We start from the raw sequence: 22,439 nt of genomic DNA on the forward strand, positions 1-22,439 counted from the left end.
TCCAAGAAGTCTGTACCAGCATTACTAACCTAATCCAACCTTAACAAAGGAGATGTGAAACCCCGTTTTGTGTGAAGCCAGAGAAGTGGGTTAATTGTTCTAGTGACAATGGACCCAATTTTCCTCTCACCTCAGCATCACTCTGGTCTAACTCCATTGTGGAAGGCAAGCCAGAAGAAAATCAGGGCCACAGTATGCTGAACTGCCACACAGCATCTAGTATTGTGAATTCTAGGAGGGAGCAAATCATGAGTCAGGCCTCAAAAAAGAAGTCATGAGATTTTTAAAAGATAGACTTTGGGTTCCTTTTATTTGCCTTCTGGTTTGAGAGACTTTAGGGTACACTTGTGCCATACCGCCAAGCTTTTATATGCAATCATGAGGCTAGAAACTTACTTTTGTAAATGAAAGCTGAATTTTTCTCTTAATTACATGCCTCCAGAAGCTGGGGATTTATGATAAATAAATATCACAAGGCTCCCAAAATTGCAAGAATTGGCAGACAGATATCTAGGTTCTGGCCAGTGAAGGGTAAAGTATAACACCACACAAAGCTCAAGTGACCATCTTTAGACAATGTTTGAAATTATATTACATGTGGTGCCTATGGCAATGATGTCTTTATTTTCTGCAGACTACTCCTTTAATAGGGAAAGAATAGGTTAAAGAATATTTAGCTAAGTTAGATGTGTTCGAGTTGGCCAGGCCTGATTAAATTCATCATAGGATTCTTAAGGAACTAGCTGAAGCAATCTCAGAACTGTTAGCAATTATCTTCAAGAACTCATGCAGGATGAAAGAGGTCCCAGAGGACTGGAGAAAGGAAAACATAATACCTATCTTTAAAAAAGATGAACAAAGAGGATCTGTGGAAATATAGTCCAGTCAGCCTAACTTTGATACCTGGAAAGATACTGGAACAAATTATTAAACAATCAGTTTGTAAGCAGCTAGAGGATAATGGGGTTATAAGGAATAGCCAGCATGAATTTGTCAAGAACAAATAATGCCAAACAAACCTAATTTCCTTCTTTGACAGGGTTACTGGCCTAGTGGATGTGGGGAAGCAGCAGAAGTAATGTATCTTGGTTTTAGTAAGGCTTTTGACACAGTTCCACATGACAGTCTCATAAGCAAACTGGGGATGTATGATCTAGATAAAGTTATTATAAGGTGGGTGCCCAAATGGTTGAAAAACCATACTCAAAGAATAGCTATCAATGGTTTGCTGTCAAACTGGAGGGCATATCTAGTGGGGTCCGTCTTGGGTCTGGTACTATTCAATATTTTCACTAATGACTTGGATAACAAAGTAGAGAATATGCGTATAAAATGTGCCGATGAAAAAGCTGGGAGGGGTTGCAAGCACTTGGAGACTAGGATTAGAATTCAAATTGACTGACAAAATTAGAGAATTGGTCTGAAATCCACAAAATTAAATTCTATAAAGACAACTGCAAAGTACTATACTGAGAAAGGAAAAAAATTAAATGCACAACTACAAAAAGGGGAATAACTGTCTAAGTGTTAGTACTGCTGAAAAGGATCTGGGGGTTATAGTGGATCACAAACTGAATATGAGTCAACAATGTGATGCAGTTGCAAAAAAGGCTAATATTCTAGTGTGTATTAACAGGAGCGTGTAGGGTGACCAGACAGCAAGTGTGAAAAACTGGGACGGGGGTAACAGGAGCCTATATAAGAAAAAGACCCCAAAATCAGGCCTGTCTCTATAAAAATCGGGACATCTGGTCACCCTAGGAGTGTGGTATGTAACACATGGGAGGTAGTTATCCCGCTCTATGTGGCACTGATGAGGCCTCAGCTGGAGTACTGTGTCCAGTTCTGGGCGCCACACTTTAGGAAAGACGTGGACAAATGGGAGAGAGTCCAGAGGTGAACAACAAAAATGGTTAAAGGTTTAAAAAAATCTGATCTATGAGGAAAAGGACCCCCCCCCCCCCGCCAAAAAAGAAAATCCTGTGCATGTTTATTTTTGAGAAAAAGATGACTGAGGAGGGATCTGATAAAGGTAAAATATGAGAAAGGCTCTTATAAAGAGGACGGTGAACAATTGTTCTCTGTGTTCAAGGACAAATAATGGGCTTAATCTGCAGCAATGGAGATTTAGGTTAGATATCAGGAAAAACTTTCCACCTATACATGTAGTTAAGCTCTGGAATAGACTTCACAGGGAGGTTGTGGAATCCCGCCCCCCCTCGCCCCCGCCCATCATTGGAGGTTTTTAAGAACAGGTTAGACAAACATCTGTCAGGGAGGGTCTAGGTCAGGGGCGGGCAAACTTTTTGGCCCAAGGGCCGCATCGGGTTTCATAAATTGTATGGAGGCCAGTTAGGGAAGGGGGTCGTGGCCCGGCCTCCACCTTCTATCGGCCCCCCCCCCAGGACTCCTGCCCCATCCAACCCCCCCGTTCCCTGACGGCCACCTGGGGATCCCTGCCCCATCCACACACCCCCGCTCAGGGCCTATGTAACCACTAGGTGAACGACACGGCTGCCTAGGGTGCCAAGATTTGGGGGCGCCAAAAAAAATTTTTTACACTACAGTGGCATCACCGTTCACCCAGGCTGGCGGAGGCTGAGCAGGGCTGGCGGCCAGGACCCCGGCTGGCAGGAGCCGGCGGACAGAACCCCAAACCGGCAGCAGGCTGAGCGGGGCCAGCGGTTGGGACCTCAGCCCGCTGCCAGCCGGGGTCCCCGCTCAGCCTCCTGCTGGCCTGGGTGAACGGAACCCCAGGCCGGCGGACGGAACCCTGGGTGAACGGAACCCCAGACTGTTCACCCAGGCCGGCAGCTGAGTGAACGGAACCCCAGGCTGGCAGCGGGCTCAGTGGCGGCCGGGATCCTGCAGCATGCCATTAAAAAAAAAAAAAAAAAAATTGGCTTGCGTGCCACCTTTGGCACGCATGCTGTAGGTTGAGGACCCCTGTTCTAGTGTATACAGTACTTTATGGTAATTTTCACTATACGCAATTTTCCTCTTACGCGCTGACCTTAGAACCTAACCCCCGCGTAAGATGTGACTCCACTGTACTCATTTTTGAAAGTTTATAATAAGCGACGCTCCGGCGGGAGGGGAGGGGAGGGCGCAAGGTGGAAGTTTCGCCTAGGGCGCAAAATATCCTTGCACTGGCCCTGCCCCCGCTCCCTGTCCTCTGACCGCCCCTGGACCCCGCCGCCCCCCCAGGACCCCTGCCCCATCATTCCTGACGGCCCCCCCAGGACCCCTGCCCCACCCAACCACTCCTTCTCCCTGTCCCCTGACGCCCCCAGAGTCCTTGCCCCTGACTGCCCCCTGCCGCCCCATCCAACCCCCCGTTCCCCGCCCCCGACCGCCCTGCCCCCTATCCCCGCCCCCTGACCACCACCCCAAACTTCCCTGCCCTCTATCCAACCCCCACTGCTCCCTGCCCCCTTACCACGCTGCCTGGTGCGCCGGTGGCTGGCGGCGCTACAGCCACACCGCCCGATTGGAGCCGGGTCACGCCGCCCTGCCGCCGCCACCATGCAGCACAGAGACTGGGTCAGGCTGGGCTCTGCAGCTGCGCCGCCCTGGCGGAGCTCACAGCCCCGCCACCCAGAGAATTGTGCCGGCGGCATGGCAAGCTGAGGCTGCGGGGTAAGGGAAACAGCAGGGGAGGGGCCAGGGGTAGCCTCCCGGGCCAGGAGCTCGGGGGCCGGGCAGGATGCTCCCGCGGCCCAGATGTGGCCTGCAGGCTGTAGTTTGCCCACCTCTGGTCTAGGTATACTCAGTCCTGCCTCAGCACAGGGGTCCCTTCCAGACCTACATTTCTATAAAAAGTCTAAGAGTTCTGCCTGTATGCAGACAGAGCAGCCATTTTTCCCCCTCAGAGTAGCTGCAGTCTGTTAGAGGAGATTTACTTTTGTTCTTTCCTGTTGCTTTCCTTAGACTAAAATGCAGTTGAAAAGCATAACAAAAGGGAGCCACATACAGCCCTCACAGACTATAAGAAGGGTCAACCCAAAGCCTGGACCAGAGGTGCTGAAACAATTTTTATAGTGGGGGTACCGATGACGGCAACAATGGAAACCATCTATTTGGTATTACCACTTCAATTCAGGGGGTGAGGCAGTAACCCCAGCACCCCTAGTTCCAGCACCACTAGCTGGGACACAGAGGGAAGTACACTGAGGATCCCAAAGCCTTCACATCAGATTGTTCTTTGGTGGTTTCTTGTGGAACCTTTAATGGTCTACATATGTTTCCCACTGGACACGTGCCTACATTTTAAGAAGCCCGGCACCCCCATTAGCACCCAGAGAGACAGAGAATTGAACAGGCTTTGGAAACTAAACTCTGGGAATAACACCACCACCAGAAGCGCAGTGATTTCCCTTCATCCTGCCTATGCTCAAAGAGCAGGGAAAAGGGTTAAAAAGACCAGTCTTCTGCAGCAAAAGGGGAGATGCTGCTAGGGAAATGGAAAGCACAAGCCTGTGGCTTTTAGAGCTGTCCAGCATTATTACACCACAGGAAATGAAGATGTCACTTAGTGCAAGGGTTTGTCAGGAAGCACAGACAGTTCAAGCCTGTGATGAAGCAAACCCAGCATCTGGCTGCCTCCAGGGAGTGGAATTTGGAAGATGTTAAGCAGCTTTTCCTCTGCCCACTCATCCCATCAGCATCTACTTCCCATCTTTACCAACAGATGTTGCTGTGGCCCCAGTCTCACCAGGGAACATGAGACCCAATCCATCCCTGCTGCAACTCCATTGAGCTTTTTCCTTCTTTTTTCTTTTCTTTTTTTTTTTTTTTTTTTTTTTTTTTAAAAAGGAGGGGGGTTGTTTAGTTTGGAGAAGAGAAGGCTAAGTACATAAAAGGTACAGGAGAAGGATAAAAAAAAAGTTGTTCTCATTAACCTCTGAGGGCAGGACAAGCAGCAATGGGCTTCAATTGCAGCAAGGGCGGTTTAGGTTGGACAGCAGGAAAAACTTCCTGTCAGGGTAGCTAAGCACTGGAATAAATTGCCTAGTGAGGTTGTGGAATCTCAGTCATTGGAGATTTTTAAGAGCAGATTAGACAAACACCTGTCAGGGATGGTCTAGTTATTACGTAGCCCTGCCTTGAGTGCAGGGGACGGGACTAGATGACCTCTCGAGGTCCCTTCCAGTCCTACACTTCTAGGATTCTATGAACTGGCCCATTTTTGCCATGTCGCAGATCAGTTGCTTTGAGAGCTGGAAGCCAGTTCCAACACCAAGCGGGGGGGGGATACGGCATCCGGGGGGGGGGGGGGGGTCGATTGCTGAAGGATGTGCAGAGACGCTGCTGTTTTAAGACCTTTGTGCTCTTGTGGGGCACCAGAACAGCAGAGCACACTTTGTACAGGAATGAACAGGAGAAAGTATCATGTAGATCCCCCTAGACTGGTAGGGAAAGCCAGCTACTGGTATTACCCTTATGAATTTCCTTAAGAAGTGCAACTCTTGCCATGCAGAATCCCAGGTTTTCCCTCCAGTAACACAGTAGATTTATTCCAATAGCCCTATACCTATGGCTGTAACTAGATTTCTTCTCACCAGTAGGCTTAGATTTCACTCAGGAATAGTGAGCCAGAAATAAGTGTTTTACAAACTTAAGTTAGTAATTGCCTCTGTATCCACTCCTCCCCCATCACAGGGTGACCTGCCCCTTTAAGAGGGAGTGGGGTCCAGTGATCTTATTACAAGTCATGTGCAATCTCCCAGTTGGGATTGAAAAAAGGCACCTGGATCATATAAAGAGAGTGAGACAGTCAGGACAGGTGAGAGCTTCCTGAGTAGGAAAGGAGAGACCCAGAGGAGAGCTGGTACAGTGACCCACTGGGAAGAGCAAAAGATTGAAGGTGGGGAGTGGCCAGAGCTGGAAAACACCTGCCAAGTTAAAGGAGAATTTGGGCAGAGGCTCCTAGGAAGACAGGGAAGAACCAGCCTGATTAAGAGAAGCAGAGCCCAAAACAGCAGGGGTGATACTGGAGGGTGGATCCCAGGACTTGGGGAAGGACTCTCAGGCAGAGAGGCTTGAGTGAGTGGCAAGCTGTGGGAAGCCCCCTTGCTGCAGGCGAGAGTGGAGGGCTGTAGGAAGCCAAGCCCAGAACAGGGGTTGAACCTGGAGGGATAGTCCCAGAGCAGGGGCAGAACTCATAGGCAGCAAGGTCTAGGTGAGTGGAACACTGCAGGGAGTTCTATCATGGAAGACCTGATCTGGGGTTACTGGAGAAGTGTTGCGAGAGAGACGTGAATCTGGGAAGTCTCAGGCAGATGTCCTGGATCAAGGGCAAACAGAGTCTGGAACAGCCGGAGATGGACTCTCAGGAGGTTGAGCTGAACGATGTCCCATGAGAGAGCATGGAAAAGTGCTGCGATTGTACCCGTTGTACTCGGGGGGTTGGAAAAATGAGCTTTAGCATGGAAGTTCTGTGGACTGTTGAATATGCACAACAATAAACTGTGCCCAAAAGGTGAGAGCTTGAATGGACACAGAGAATGTTCTCTTCATACCCAGACCAAGGAGGAACGGAGGCAGGTGCATCTGTTGTGCCATGCATGCCTAGGGCTTGAGGGCACCCTAGATGGGTCTTGCCTCCCCCAATGAAATGCAGCCCTCTCTGGGTTTCTACAGGGCAGCTGTTGAACAGGAAGTATAACACAATGCTGAATCTAGTCATGACTTTGGGTGGAAGGGCATTTAGGCTGGCAAATTATTTCCTGCATTACTACTAGTTTGGCCAGGACCCCAGAGCGAATGCCCCTACTCTGGAGAAAAGCCCCATGAGATCTTTCATGACCTCAGTGGACTAGAGCTGGTAAAAACAACAGGACCAACAGTTCAAACATTTTCTACCCTTTCTTCCACTGAAGTTGACAATTTGTAGTAAGTTTCTGTTAGAACGTTTTACTGTTCTAACCAGGAACTTGGTTTCACGTCTCGTCAGGAGGGAGTTGAACAATTGGACATGCTTTTTTGACATTTCCCCCCCCACACACACAAAGTTTGAAGGTTTGACACACTCCCCCTTCTCTGTTTCTGCTGTTTGACACTCTCACCCCCAAAAGTTACATTTCCCAAAGCACAGGACTCCCTAACACTGTGCTGGGATATTGGCTCGGTATTCACTGGTTTGCCAATTTCTAATCTCTCCGATGGGAGAAAAGGAATGCAAGAGATCACCATTCAGCAAAGAAGGCTCTCAGGGGCAGCAGATCAGTCCCAGAGAAGCACAGAACTTTTCCCAAGCAGTCACCGATTAACCATTGAATCCCCTTACACAGGGATTTGACACTCTTTGCTTTCCACCATGTTCAGTTAAACACATCCTGTTTTCACAGCTAATTCTGGACCTTAATTTAACTACCTCTCACAGAGCAGAAGCTGAAAGGTTACAGAGTCGTTATGTGGCACTATAGAGCCAGAGCTGCAATGCCAGCAAGGTGCCAGCTGAGTCTCCATAGCAACCAGGTGATGGACATTGGGGTGCCCGCATAGTCACACTCATGGTAGAGCAGCTACACTATCTCCATGACAGTGAAGTGACAGGACTCACTGGAAATATTGTCCCCTTTTTTCCCATCTCTTGGTGTCTGTTGATTTTAAGCCTTTTGAGGCAGCAATTGTACAGCACCCAGCACAATGGGGCCTCCATCCCCACTGGGGGCCTCTGGGTGCCACAATAATAGACAAGTATTTACTACCACCCTGTGGTCAAAAAGGGAGCTGTCCCACAAACATGCAAGATGTGTCTCATCTCTCTCACTGATGAGATATTCATTCCTGTGCGGAAGGGAGTGGTCATTATCCCCATTTTACAGAAGGGAAAACTGAAGCACAGAGCAAGTTAAGTGATTTGCTCTATAATATGGGAGGAGGCCAGACCTCTGGCCAAAGAGCTGCACCACGACTGAGCAGATCAGCCCTCACTTCTTAACTCTGCCACAGTCTTCCTGTGTGACCTTGGGCAAGTCACTTCATCTCGCTGGGCCTCCATTCCCCATCTGTGAAATGGGAATAGGCAGTGTCTATCTAGAGTGCAAGCTCTTCCAGGCAGGGAAGTTTCTTGCCATGTCTGTGCAGCACTTTGTACACTCCTGGTGTCTCTAGCCTGCAATACTTGACTATTAAACAATGTGACACTGATCTGAATTCAGGAGTTCCTACTCCCAGTGCTGTGCTCATAGCATTAGAACACACCTCTTTCTTGATGTCATGGGTCAGAGTAGACAGGAGTACCTGACCAACCTGCAGTATGCTGGTCAGCATTTATGCACCTCCAGTTCCTATACTACATAGTCCTCACTGATCTTTCCTCACATGAAAGCCACTTCCCATCCCATGCCCTCTGATTTGTCATTGCCCTTCTCTGGACCGTTCATCTCTCTGCTCTGTCCTGTTTAGTGAGAGTGGTGGAAGGAAGTTTGGTTGTGGCAGATATGGTGTTGGCTCCAAACTACTGCACTGCAATTAAAATCAGATCATTCTAGGACACACAATCAACCCCACCAGCACCTGCCTCTCACAAGCCAAACCCCATCACTGTTTGAAATCCTATCTTAATTACTCTCAAAGACATTTAAGGAGGACTGGAATGTGGAATCAACCTTTCAGTCACATGGGGCTGAAGAAGTAAAGAGGAGAGGAGGAAAGTGACAGTCAGTGAAAAATGCTTCCCAAAGGGCCTCATTACCGATGGACATTTATTCATATTTAAACTCTGCTCTATTGCCAGGAACGTACAGTATGTCACCCCGGCCATGCCTGACTAGTGTGTCTTCAGGTGTTTTGACTGCGGTTACAGTTTAGTTTCTTGTTTAATCCTCTGACAGCTGCCAATGTACCACGTCTCCCTGGGGGGGAAATGCATCACCTGAACGGACAGGCTCATCCTGAAATTTTTTTTTTGGCCTATCAAAAGTCACCTTCAGTGGATTTAAACTGGTTTTCAAAAAAGCCTAAGGGGTTTAGGCATCCACATCACACAAAGTCACAGGGAGCTGGACAGTGTTGCGATACTGAGCCTACAAATTCACTCTAGTTGTTAGTTCAACTGTAAGAAGTGAGGGAAAGTTCATAAAAGGTCACAAGAACCTAAAAACAAGTGGTGATGGGAAAAGGTGAAGAGAAAAAAAAAAAAAAAAAAAAAAAAAAACAAACAAACAGGAAGAAAAATAACAAAACAGACACAAGGCTGGTGTTCTAATCATGCCTGGTAAACAAGAGAAGCGTGGAACTGGGAAATAAAAATAATAATAAAACCCCCCCACAAAATAGGGGTGTCAGAAATTAGGCCTAGCTAGTGTACAAAACAATGAGGGGATGGACTATTCCACCCAGCTCTCCTTTTTGGGGTCCTCAGAAAGAGACTTGTGGGAGGGGAAGGCTGGCTACTATGACAGTGACTGAAAGAAGGAGAAGGAGTGAACTCCACCACCATGGTGGTCATCCCCTCCATCTCTGGTGACACTGGAGCTTCATCCTAACCCTGAGAGATGTGTTGACCAGACATTGGGACCCAGATGACATCACCACCTCCATCTGAATCCCAAACACCACCTGGGATATAAGACACTCTCCCCCCACAACCTTTACCCTTCCCACCTTATTTCTCCTCTTTCCTAGCTCTCTCCTTTTGTCTAATAAGAGTCTTAGCCAGGGAAGACGTCATATTTTGCAACACTGCTGTAAGCCTGTGACCAGAAAGAGGCAGGTAAATGCAAGACCCTGAACAGCCTGATGCCCGTACAAGTTTCCCATCCCAGGTCTCAGAGTGGCCGATAAGCCCATGTGCTGGGCCTGCATTTTTCCAGCAGTGAGGTTGCAAGTGAGAATCAACACCACAGACAGAAGCTGGATTTTCTATCTTTGCTGGTCTTCTCTCCCTTCTTGTTTTGTCTTCTAGGAGCTGCAATTGAACTTTAACAGTGGCAACAAAGACAGCTCTAGCTCATCTCAATTAACTTCTTCTCTCTTCCCCCAGAAGCTCTGTTATCACCATCTAAGATACTGTCAAACAATGGGGGAGGGTTCTTTCTAAAAAAATCTCTCTCTAGCTAAAGGGAAAGGGAGCAAGGAATGATGTTAAAAGCCTCACTTAATATTTTGCATCTCAAATGCTTTAACTGTTTTCCCCTCTTCTGTATCTTTAATACAAGGAATTTTATAATGGAGTGTTTGCCATGGCACTAACCCCACTGAGGTCTCTATACACCAAACCCCCAATTTTGTTTAAAGCGGTTTTCTTGGGTAAGGTTTATGCCTTGGACTCTTTGGGCCCTTATTCCTGCCCACTTAACAGAACAGTAGCTAACTCCCTTAGAAGAACCCTTTGAGCATTGTATCAGCTGCTCTGGAGTATGAAGTTGTCTATCCACAGAACAGGTACAAGCCACAGCGTGGCCATGCCAGCTTCCCCCCAGATGAGCCATAAACTTGGCCTAGTAGAACCTCTTCTATAGATACCAGGGCAGCTCAGAGTCCAAAGGATGTTTGATTTTCAAGCTGTCTGCTGAGAATGTCAAACGTTCCAATCAGTGTAATTTATGTTAGTTTTCAGTGGACTGAGTTCCCCCCTCTTTTTTCCACATAGGCCTAACCAATGTTTGCATAGTAACAACTTTCAGTCACCATTATTCTGGGCCGTATTTGACCCAGGCGGAATGACCTATCGATGAAAGAATCCATAGCCCACTTCCAGTCCCCGGAGTCATCCCGTCATCCTCATCCTAGCCTATTGATCTCACTGGCATATAGCAGCAATGAGGGGGCAGGGAACCAGCAACGAAGAGGTTAAGACTAGATTTGAAGACTGGAGTAACTCTACAGTAAATGTGTCAAAGACCCAGCCCTCTTGATACATTTATCTGGGCTGCATGGAATAATCACCATGCTGCAGAACCTAAGCTTTCATTGGAAAGAGTAAGATGCCAGCCCTCATGGTTACAGAGAAAACGTTCCAAATATGATGCGTACATAATTGGTGCAGTCTTATCTGGTGTCTGTAGAGCTGTTGTCCCAAGCTATCTGAGAACCACAGAGTCCCTGCCCCCCCCCCCCCCCAATAGTCAGCTTGGGATGTTAACTCTGAAGTCCAGTGAAGACATGAATGTCAACATGATTTCACGGCTGATCATGTTAGTGGATGAGAAGAGAGAAGCTGCAAAGCCAGGAACAGACCTAGGCATTTTGCCAGTGAGGGCAGAAATATTTTCAGTCCCCCACCCCCAAAGAAGGCAAGCAGAAAAGGGGGGGGGGGCGCGGGGAGCTGGAAGTTGGCACCCAGGGTATCTTCCCTGCTTGCAGGTTCCTAGAACCAGCCTTAAGGACCAGAGGCACAAATACAGAGAAAGAAGGAAGAAGAGAAACAGGAAGAGATAGGTATTGTCCTAACAGGGAGCTGATTTTCAACAGCTGGTTCAAGTTTTCCAATTGAAAAAAAATGGGGTTTCACCAAAAACAAGGACAGTTTGCAGGCAAGTGTCCTGTGAAAAATGTTTGTAACAGGAAATTCTCAAGCAAAACTATAATTTTCATTTAGCTTCATTATGAACTTAGGTTCTGTTCTCATTTTGGTTTTTGAAAGCCAAAGAATTGTCAAAATTTTGGATATACATCTTCTTTCTCTTTCTGCAACCAAATGCAGTAGCATGAATGTTAAAGGTGGTTTTTCCCCCACTCTTTCCTGGTTTTCATTTTTCTACTCTCTTTTCAAAAGGTCTCCACTTCTCAAAAAGCTACAGAGCCACAAAAGGAAAAAGGAGACTGCGCTCCAACTTTTGAAATGTTAAGGAAGTTTTGAAGAACAGAAAAAAGTAGAAAACCCCCACAAAACTAGACATTAATTCTATGCGCTAAGTATCAAAAATGAGGGGAATGGGGGAGATGAGGGAGAGGGAAAGTTTAAAATGTCATTTTGAATTTTAAGTTTTTCTAAAAATAGCTCAATTTTCCTTTAACCACCGCCAACTGTTCCCTTCCAAACCCTGCAAAATGGAAACACTCAGAAAAATGTCAAAGTTCTTTCCATTTTTTGGACCAGCTCTACTATTTTCTCTCTGAACAATGCTGACTGGAACTGTAAGAGACTGAACAAATAGCGATCATCTCTTAAAGGTTAGTTAGTACGTAAAGCCATGGTTCTACTCTTGATCTCTGGGCAGAGCTGCCATAGATATCAGTGCGGGCTCAGATGGGGGATGAGGAGAATGTGTGGTCCTAAATTTATACCTGGATTCAGCCCTTGCAGAAGGAGAGAGCACCCCTGTTCTACTGGCTGTACCAGACAGTTCTGCTTACTGCAGATTACAAGAGGTATGCTGCTGGGCAGGATTTGCAGTCACGATTGTGCTTTCACTCCCACAATGGAGGGGGGGAGGGGGAAAAAAAAAGAGAGGCAGCAAAACCCAATCTACCCTGAGTCTCCTTTTCTCAGCAGCGTGGCTGAAGCTCACGGCTTGTCGAAGACGAGACTAGGCAGTCTTGATGAGAATTCAGGCCTGGTGCCAAAATTGCCTCTTTGGAGAGGACTTCTGTGCTCAGGCATAACAAACAGGCAGGCAAAGAAAGCAAGGGAGTACGAGCTAAAGCAGAACACGCACAAGAATGCAAACCGTTATACTGGATTTATCTCCAAAGTACTTCATGGAAATCAAACGGTTAATCCTCACCACAATCACTGAGAGGGGTTTATCATGCCCATTACACAGAAGAAAAAAGCAAGGCAGAGAGGTTAGGACTTTGTCCACACTCAGAGGAGTTCATGTTAGCACTGGCACTAGAATTTAAGAGGGTCTGGCTCATACATGTTTGTTCAGCTGAAGAGACTACAAGATGGCAGGAGAACGGTTTCCTGGTTTGATCAAGAAGTCAAGAGGTCTACTAGCCTCTACGCCTGATTCCACCACCAATTTCCTGACGGCTTAATTTCTCTCATCTGTAAATTAGGTCCAATAACATCCACGCTCAGTCCGTTAACGTTTGTAAAGCGCTTGGTGATCCTGGGGTGGGAGGCGTGATAGAAAAGGCACACAGTTAGAGATCCTAGCCCCAGTGAAGGGAGGTGGGCCATTGACTTCAATGGGGCCAGGATTTCACCCGGTATTTCTGTGTATAGGGTACATGCAACCCAAAGAGAGACTCAAACCCTAGAGCGGAAGCCTTAATTACACAAGAAATGGGAAATTCAGTGAGACGTCTCGAAGGAACTTGCTCCCTTTGTAATATTTTGCATTACTGTTAAACACGCACATTTCCCATAGAGATGTAGTTGAATTAGGCCATAACAATGACCGTCCTGACGGTTTAAATTCTAAGCCGTGATATTACAGTAGCATTTATTTCTACCAGCTGATTTAAAAAAAAAAAAAAAAAAAAAAGGGCCTATTTCAGAGGCCCACTAAAGACAAAGGAAGATTCTCATCGATTTCAATGGGCTTTGGTTGTAAGGCCTGATCCAAGAGAGAACACTTGAGGGATCACTCATTGAAATAGATGCAGTTAGGCCAGATCCTCAGCTGGTATAAATCAGTGTAGCTCCATTGACTTCAACGCCCACGTCCCCCTGCTGGGAACCTGGCCCACTTGTGTTTATAACCCTCTGTGCCACAAGTACTCCTATAAAAAAAGTGACATTGCATTTATTGGGGAAAAAACTCTGGTGCTTTTATTTTAATGGACACTCAAATTATTCTTTGGTCAAAAATTGCACCCTGGGCCAAGTCCTGCCTGGCATGGGGTGGGTATGAAGGATTTCTCATGCATGCTCAGTCATGGGACAGGATCGCAGTCTAGTGCTACCGAGAGTCCTATTTGGCAGGGAAGAGCTTCTGCAGCAGCCTGCCAGGCTCCAAGCTGGTTAGCCTGTAGGCTACAGCCTGTCACACATTTTACCCAGCGGTGCCCCCTGCTCCTTTACAGAAGAGCTAGGAGCTGCATCTGCCACAACCAGCCCTGATGACTGTGTTAGCTATGCTGCTACATGTTCCTCCCCTCCCCCTTCACCATGGAAGGGCATGATGGTGCCCTTGGAATGCAGCACAACTTCCAGAGGGCACGACATCTGAGATATTGAGCTGGGAAAAAAGCAAGAGGCTACCATGCTGGTGGGGCTGCTTCCAATGCCATCTTAACCCATAGATCATGAAGGGAGTAAGTACTCACTTCTTGCCCAGACCCCACACCCAGCTCGGATCCCTCCCTCTCTGCCACTCTTGTTTCCCTAATCTGCCAGAACCCCTTTGAAAGCCCCTCACCTGGCCACCACCCTCCCACAGAACCCTCTGCCATGGTCTACTGCCTACCTGCTCAGCCCAGCCCAGCCCTACGCCTGCTCCTCCCCACCCCTGCAGAGGGGAGCTTTTACTCAGCATGGCTGCCACTGCAGGGAGTTTACCCACTGGTCACATTGGGGAGATGCAGGCCAGGGGCGGGGGGAAAGAGATGGACACTCCAGGGACCAGGCAGGGTTTGCAGCAGCAGACCTGTAGGGCATGACAGATTCACTCCAAGCAGAACTGTTAGCCTGCCCTGCTGCTGGAATCAGCAGCCCCCCTGTGAGCCTCAAACCCCCAGGGTCAGACAAGACCTGGGAAAACACTTGGCTAAGGGCTCAGTGGCTCCTGAGCTGAGGTTGGCACCCCAGAGGGATGGGGGAGGGAGAGAGATCGTGTTACACCCCAGCAATCCCAGGCAGGCTGGAGGCCACACCAGCCCTGCTGTATATTTAGGGTTACCATCCGTCCAGGTTTCCCCGGACATGTCCGGCTTTTTCAGTGTTAAATGGCCGTCCAGGGGGAGATTTCTAATGAAGTAGAAATGTCCGGGATTTTCCCCTTCCCCTCATCCGGAGTGCGGCGCAGCTGATTGGACACCTGGCCTGATTGAAAGCCACTTGCAGCCACTAGGGCCTCTAGCAGCCAGAGTCCCTCCCCCTCCCCCGCTCCCTCCTCCCCCACAGACTGTTTGATTCCACGTGGAGCCCGCAGCTCTCCCTCTGCCGGGTGAGCGGGGGGGCGGAGGGGGGTGGGGGGGGGGGGGGGGGGCGGGGGGCGCAGGGGCGGCAGGGCGAGTGGGGAGCACGGGGCACAGAGGCTGCAGGGGCGGGGCAGGCAGGGGGCGCAGAGGCTGCAGGGCGAGTGGGGAACAGGGGGCACAGAGGCTGCAGGGGCGGGGGGCGCAGAGGCTGCAGGGGCGGGGCAGGCAGGCGGTGCAGAGCGAGGAGGAGCAGGGCAGGCAGGGGGCACAGAGGCTGCAGGGGCGGGGGGGGTGCAGAGGCTGCAGGGTGAGGAGGAGCAGGGCAGGCAAGGGCATAGGGGCGAGTGGGGAGCAGGGAAGCACTTAGCAACCCCCAACCAAGATCAGAGCGGGAGAGAGGAGAGGGAATGCGGGGTGCTCAGAGGAGGGGGCAGAGACTTTGGGGAAGGGGTTGGAATGGGGGTGGAGAAGGGGTGGGGTTGGGGCGGGGCCGGGGCCCTGTGGAGTGTCCTCTTTTTTAAATGTTTGAATATGGTAACCCTAGTATATTAGCCCTGACTCAGGAAAGCATCCGTGCTCAGCAGCACCGCACCCAAATGCATACTTAACTCCCACTGAAGTCAATAGGATTCAACACGAGCCTACATGCTTTCCTCAATAGGGACTTTAGAGCAACCTTTTGGCTGCTCTGATTTACACCGGCAAGAAAGACCCGTAGGGCCTTTCTACTAGCTGAGGACTGTCTTGGGTACAGATGTCCCATTCCCACATACAACAGGGCAGCACAAAGAGGTTTTATCACAGGTCAGAGCTGAGCCCTGAGTGTGAAAGGTAGTCTTTATTTATCCTTCATGCTTCTTTTTGACTACTGATGACCATGGATTAGAGCCCCATGCAGCAGTCTTCCCTGTGCGTCTGAGCTGTAGTGGCCCAGGGGGACGGTGGGGGAGGAGAACACACAAAATAAACCAAGGCAGGCATACAATCAATGTAATAAGAGTAAAGTTTGCCTGGACTGAGCGCCTCTCACTCACCTTGATTAGCTGAGCAGAATGTAAACATAAAACATAACTGCTTCTTTTTGGTGGGGAGGTGCTAAAAGTATCAGCCTTGATTTACTCTGATACTGTGGGACTCACAGCAGGTATAAATCTTCCCTGGCAAATGCAGTCATTTTCTTTAGTACAGATGTGTGGAAAGGGGGTAGATTCAGTATTTCTCTCTAGTGCCAGCCCCAGTAACTTTATCTTCATCCGCTTCCAAAAACAGGAGCCGGAGCAGAAGGAATAAAAGGAGATAGCAGGTTTTGTTTTGTGTGAGGGTTTTTTTAAGGCCATAAGATTTTTATGTGTTTTTTTGAGGCTGGCTGCGTTCGTTTGTATTGATCTGAGGGCAATTCAAGAATCTGTACATGTGCCAAAGTGCATGTTCTGCTCTGCCTGCTACCAGTTGCATTACAGCTCAATTTCACCTGCTTGATTAGCTCAGGGGAAGGGAAAAAATTATATATATATATATACACACACACACACACACACACATATACACACACACACACACACACGCACGCCTCTCTCTCTGTATAAACTTCCAGGCAGGAGAGATGCCCGAAGGTGATACGAAAGCTGTGCTTTGGAAGGAATAGGAATAGAACGTTCTATCCAGGAAGTCTGGACAAATGCGAGGGAGGGGAGGATAAAAGGAAAGAGAAAGAGATTTAATAGGCAAGATTGAAGCAGTGCACTGCTTCAATCACATCAGCACATCTCTGGAGGCCCCCCCATATCAGTTTCTGCTGGATTTTGTCTCTCATTTAAGACTAGTACTGTGCTGATTTTCTGAGATGCCAGGCACCCAGAACTCCAACTAAAATCACCTCCCAAATGTTTTTAACTCTTCTGCCTGCCTTCCAGATGTGACCGCACAAAAGCGCTGTTTAAGTCAGAAGACAAACTGAAATAATCCATCTAGGAGAGATGAAAAAACATTGCCTTTCTTCTCACGTGGGGGTGCGCTTTGGAGTGTAACAACTGACCAATTCAACAGCCACGTAGTTCCCTATTTCAGCGCTCCTCCCTCCAGCAGAGGCATCCAGCTGTGGCAATATTTGGGAGTGGGATGGAACTTGAGTGCAATGCTACCACATTCTTTCCCCCTCTGGATAGGAGAGAAAGGAGGACAAAGGCAACAAGAAGAAATTTACAAGCTGCAAATGCTGCAACCTTTGTCAGTCCATCCCTTGAACAACTATACATTGTCACCCTCTCCTGTAAAATCTCACCTTGACTTAACTGATATTCTGCTTGGGGTAGGGAGATCACCTGTGTCTCTCTGAAGCACTAGGAATTCTTCATGGCCATGTGGAAAGATTTAGGCTACGTCTACACTAGAGAGCTTGCAGCAACACCACTGTAAGATCTATAGGGTAGCTGCTCTAAGCCAACAGGAGAAAGCTCTCTTGTCAACATGATTTAACCACCCCCAACAAGTGGTGGTAGCTACGTTGACAAGAGAAGCTCTCCCGCCAACACAGCGCTGTCCACACTGGTGTGTATGTTGGTGTAACTTTTGTCGCTCATGCGGGTGGTTTATTCACACCCGAGTGACATAAGTTATACCGACATAAGTGGTAGTGTTGACATAGCCTTAGGGTGGGATTATCCAATGAACTCTGTAGGTCTAACTCCGCTCCCATTGAAAGTCCATAGTAAAATTCCCACTGGTGTACCTCTGCCCACAGCAGCCTTGCTATTGCTGGTCAACAGGAGCAGAGTCAGGCCATTGCTGACCACTCTTCGGAAGTTCCACTCATAAATGATACTGGGTTTGAACAATGCCCATTTCCATGATGAAGCTTAAAGTTTGGTTCCGTCTCTATTAAGCCCCAGTAGCCTTGTGCTGTGCCCTTGTAGCATGTTCCCTTTGTTGTGGTTAAACATTTTTTTATACCCAGCCTAGCACTTTCCCCAGCCTGAATGTCTCATGTGCTGCAGGACCCACCAAACTCCTATCCCATGCAGCTCCTGTGCTGCTGCCAGGGCCAGCTCCAGGGTTTTTGCCGCCCCAAGCAGCAAAAAGGGAAAGGAAAAAAAAAAAAAAAAAGCCGCAATCGCAATCTGCAGTCTTCAGTGGCAATTCGGCGGCTGGTCCTTCGCGCCAAGAGGGACTGAGGGACCCGCCGCCGAAGAGCCAGCCGTGCCGCCCCTCTCTTTTGGCCGCCCCAAGCAGCTGCTTGTTGGGCTGGTGCCTGGAACCGGCCCTGGCTGCTGCTTGGGAGAGAGATTGTGAAGATATGGGAAGGACCAACATGGCATCTTGCAGGGATCAAGGCTAACTGTAGGGGAACCCTCAGATTTTTAATGCAGAAAAGCATCTGATGAGGAGAGAGAATACAACTGGAAATGCACTTTGCACAGTACAACGCAGTGTCCCAGTTCTAGACAAGTTTGGCACACCTCACCATAATGCTAGGTTTGCCTGCGATATGTTATTCCATAACCACAGGCTCTGGAATGCAGCTCTAGAGACATCTATTTTGCTTTAGTATTCTATATAGTTTGTTAGAAAGATGGATCAAAACATTAGTATGTTTCTGTATGCTGTACAAGGTTTCAGATAGTGTGTGATCCCTGGTAAACAAAAGAGAGAGATAGAACTCATGTTGTCTGGAAGCCTGTTTGTAGTTGCAGCCTTTTTGTAAACAAGAGGTGTTTATTAAGGTCAGTGGTTCCATATATTATGACTCTCACTACCAGAGGGCATTAAGATTACTTTAGCATGTCCTTTGATAGCCGGAAGTCCAGAGACTAAAGCTGATCAAGATTTTTTGTTGGGGGGGGGGGGGGGGGGGAAAAAACGTTTTCCCCCCCCCCCCAGGGAAAAAAAAATTTCTTTGGAGAAAGTTTTAGAAACTGTTACAAATTTTTTGAAAAACAAAACAAAGCAAAATGCTTTTCTGTTTGTTTTCCAGAAGCCACATTTGTGGTTTTCCTACTAGGAGATTTCACAAAAAAGTTTAACCCAAAATATTTTTTTCCTTTTGGAAAAAATACAATATCTGACACAGGATTAGGTTTCTTGAAACCTGTATTTAAATTAATTCTTCAAAGCAATTAATGGATTTACTTATAAATTCTCCAAAAAGTCATTCTTTTCTCAGTGTTAGTGCTGCAGTTTCAGGGAGGACACCACTGTACTCTTGAGGTATAGGAGAATTTCTGACTCTGCTGCAGACACAACTCAGCTTACCTTTAGTTATAGAACCACAAACACTGCTTCCATAGCGACCCAGGGTTTTTATTTGACAAGGCCATAAACGAAGTCTGCCTGCTATATGAGTTCACTCAAGCTGGTTCCTTGGCTGCCTGAGATCCAAATAAAATTGCATTCAATTCGACACCAAGTTCAGACAACTTGATTCCCTCCCCTTCCTATCCAAGAGGGAGGCAGGGGGAAAAATTAACACAAGCACTTAAGATGTTATGAGACTGTGATATGCATTGCTAGCCTGCCCCTTGGCCCTGAAAGCCATAGATTATTTAACAGAAAGGAAGGCATAAATGAGCCAGAACAATAGCTAGAGGGAGGGAGGGGGATATTTTTTTTTAATTTCTCACTCCATGCCCATTAGTTTTGTTTCTTATTTAGGATACTGCATTAATCATGCTAATATGTTACAGCCAGGCTTTACACTGTAGTCATTACTTTAATCAAACCCATCAGCATACCAAAGAACACGCTACCAGGTGGGAATAGCTGCTACCACTTGCTGTTAATTACTTTGCATTTTCCAGCAATCAGCAGCAGGGGCTTAGATTATAATAAATTCATGACTTATGGGCCCATAAAATCATTACCGTAGGAAAATATGTTTTATCAGGGATTCGTCGGGCTGCTGCTCAGAGAGAGATTTCTTGAAGGAAATGACACCCATGAAATTAAACCAATCCTTGCAGTCAGCAGAAATGCTAATGCAGGCACAAACAGAAGGGAGGTTTCTGCAGTAGGGTAGGGAGGAGGAGAGGACACTGGAGCAGAACTCAGACAACCTGGAAGAATAGGAAAAGCTGGCTGGGAGCCAACACATACATGTGCCAGGTGGAGGGGGGACGGAGGGGAAGGAGAGTGTTGACAAGGAAAGGGAAGTGCAGGCGACATGAAGCAGCCACAGAAGGAGGGCTGGCGTGGGGGAAGGAGGAAGAAGATCCAGTTAGGGGCAGCAGCACCTGGGGAGGGGTCAGAGAAAGGGATGGTGCATGAAGGAAGAACCCAGTTACAGGCAGATATTTATGTCAACTAGGACTCAGGGAGCAGAGCATGGGCGACTGGTATAATAGGCCAGGGGAGGCTAAGCCTCCCTTAACCCAGGCTGTGGCCCCACCCATGCTCCCCCTAAGCCAGTGGGGGCTCAGCTCAGGCCAACCAGTGGCTGGGCTGGCTTGGCATGGGCTCCTCTGGCCACAGGGAGTGGGGGGGCACTAGCCTCCCCTAGAGGGAGGGTTCCCCTGCCACTGATGGAGCAGAGGGACATATGCGTGTCCCCCTCACCCACTGCCCCTTCCTCTCCTGCATGCCTCATCTCTCACCAGGGCTCCCTCTGCACCTGACTGATCTAAAGCCTTAGCAAGTCCTGGAGGCAGGCAGGGTTGGGGCTTTGGAGGCATAGCTCAGCCTTCTCATGCTCCTGACATGGTGTGTGGAAAGGGGCAAGGAGCAGGCATGAGCAGACCTCTCTGCCTCTGGCTGGGGAGCCCTTTGCAACTGCAGATTCTGCAGCCAGTCCCTGATCTTCAGCCACTCTCCTCCAAACACCACTCAGCTGCACCTTTGAAGACAGGCTGCAGAATCCTCAGTCCCAGTTTGCAGGCTGTTCCATGATGCTTCCAAAGAAGCACTGCAAAAGTGGGATGGCTCAGCAGGACCTGGTTGCAAGTGGCTGAACAAATCTGTCTCCTAATGAGACCAGATACATGTATTGGGAGGACCATCACAATGCCCCTATACAGCTACCATCAGCATCCTTGGGGGTTGGTCCCACAGGTTAAGACCACTACAGCCGTAAGCCAAGGTGGTCATTGGTTTTGGCCACTAAACTGGGTCTAGTTCTGCCTGTTCTAGACCTGTTCTGTGGCTAAGCAGAGAACTTCAGTCCCACCTGGCTGTCAAGCAGGCCCCCAGAACAAGATGAAATCAAGTCTCCAGCATGGAGATACAGAGCACTAAGCATTCAGCACACTTGAGATGCCTTTTCACAGAGATCTTTCCCTCCTCAAATCAAGCTGCTTTAGGCCAGGGAGTGCTTGGGGCCAGCCACTGACTTCCCAGCCTGGTGATGAGGGTACCAAAATGGAAGCAAAGTTAAGGAATAGGTAATGGGCAATGGTGCCAGTTACCTGCAGGTCACGTGTTCAAATCTAAACCAGGTAAGCAGTGACTCAGAGGTAAGCTCTGAAGGCTGTTCAGCACCCTACGGGGCAAGAGTTGGTGGCTCGATCCAGTTGAACATGTACATCACAACTAGCTTCCCTTATTGCAATCCTCAGCATACAGGCATGGAGGTAAGAGCTTCCCTAAAGCCCACGAGTTGGTCCCTCCAGATCAAAGCTGAGACATGCTGACTGGTCCTGGTGGGGAAACTCATGCTGTATCTGTTCTACCGTGGAAACAAGGATGTCAGTTTTCCCAGGAGGCATGCAAAACACCCATGATTTGTGTCAAAGTTTGACAACCTTAACTTCTTGCACATTTGAAATCTAGGCCTAAAGTGAACTTTTTGTGCCAAAACAAGGCCATCCTAGTTCAGAACAGCAAAAAGGACTTTGATGGCTAAATCATGTAACATTTCACATTCTCTCTGCCAAGGGGCCATGGAATGTTCCAAAAATGATAAAACTGAGGGCATGATCCTGTACTGAGTTACTCCTATTTTATACTAGTGCAGTTCCTTTGAAAGCAAGTTGTCACCCTGTCTGGAGTGGCTCATGACCAAGTGCCTAGCTCAGAGCATACTGTCACAAACAGGGCAGACACCCCAAACTACTGTATTCTATCATTAGATTTCACAAAGCCAGTAACAAATGTGAACTCCTGGATCACTATAACAGTTACCATGGAATCACAGACAGTCCCCTTAGCCTCTCCCATCTATCTTGCTACCCAGACAAACTGGACATAGTGATAAATGGTCATTTACTTAAAAAACAAAACAAAACACACACCATAGAATATCAGGGTTGGAAGGGACCTCAGGAGGTCATCTAGTCCAACCCCCTGCTCAAAGCAGGACCAATTCCCAACTAAATCATCCCAGCCAGGGCTTTGTCAAGCCTGACCTTAAAAACCTCTAAGGAAGGAGATTCCACCACCTCCCTAGGTAACCCATTCCAGCGCTTCACCACCCTCCTAGTGAAAAAGTTTTTCCTAAAATCCAACCTAAACCTCCCCAACTGCAACTTGAG

The sequence above is a fragment of the Terrapene carolina genome, unplaced genomic scaffold, assembly GCF_002925995.2.
Source record: "Terrapene carolina triunguis isolate 2854851 unplaced genomic scaffold, T_m_triunguis-2.0 Scaffold210, whole genome shotgun sequence".
NCBI classification, from domain to species: domain Eukaryota; kingdom Metazoa; phylum Chordata; order Testudines; family Emydidae; genus Terrapene; species Terrapene triunguis.